Consider the following 908-nt stretch of genomic DNA (forward strand, 5'->3'; position numbering starts at 1 on the left):
CTTTTTCTGGTGTTATTGGAGACTTTTGGAGACTCTGACGTGAAAGCACGTATCGTTCTTACTCTTCTCAATAAGCAGCGGGTGCTGCCATGGGCCCCATCCCTGTCCCAAAGCACTCACAGGCAGCCCAGTCCTCGCACAGCAGTCCCTCCCAGCTGCAGTCAGAGCAGGAGATGTTCACCCCTCCGCGTCCAGACTGCAAATGAATCGCGCATGCGGGAAGCCGCCGCTGGCTGATCCCGCCCTGGCTTACATTCAGGGCAGGATGTAAATGTAAAGAAAGTTCATTTGTAGTTCTAAACATATTTAGGGTGTTTTTTACTCACTTTATGTCTCTCTCACGATGTTATTCCTCTCTCCTACAGCGTCCGTCACAATTACATGCACATGGCCAAATTATGCAAATTAGGTGATTACATCATTTAGCGACTTCTAGGACAGCCAATAGCCACTTTCCTTACTGAGGAGTTGGCACAGATCTGTGCTAGATCTGTGTGGAAAGTGGCATAGAGAGACAGTGGAGAGAGATGACTCAAGTAGCAGAGTAAACTATAAAAATGGACGTTACACACGGCTTATCACATTTAACAAACCAAACATACAAATACCATTAAGTAAAAACCCAACCCGGTTCCTACATCAATACTGTTATATACGGTATACCGCCCAGCCCTATCTGTGACCAACATATGCATATCTGTATTCCCAGTCATGTGAAATCCATAGATTAGGGCCTAATTAATTTATTTCAATTGACTGATTGTAACTCAGTAAAATCTTAGAAATTGTTTCGTTTATATTTTCGTTCAGTGTAGTTTTTCAAAATGTTTGTACTCTTCCTTTAATATTTTCCCTTTGTAAAAACTCAAAGTCCCATAATACAACGCTGAATTATTTTGTGCGCAGTT

Source organism: Coregonus clupeaformis, chromosome 11 (assembly GCF_020615455.1).
Source record: "Coregonus clupeaformis isolate EN_2021a chromosome 11, ASM2061545v1, whole genome shotgun sequence".
NCBI lineage: Eukaryota > Metazoa > Chordata > Actinopteri > Salmoniformes > Salmonidae > Coregonus > Coregonus clupeaformis.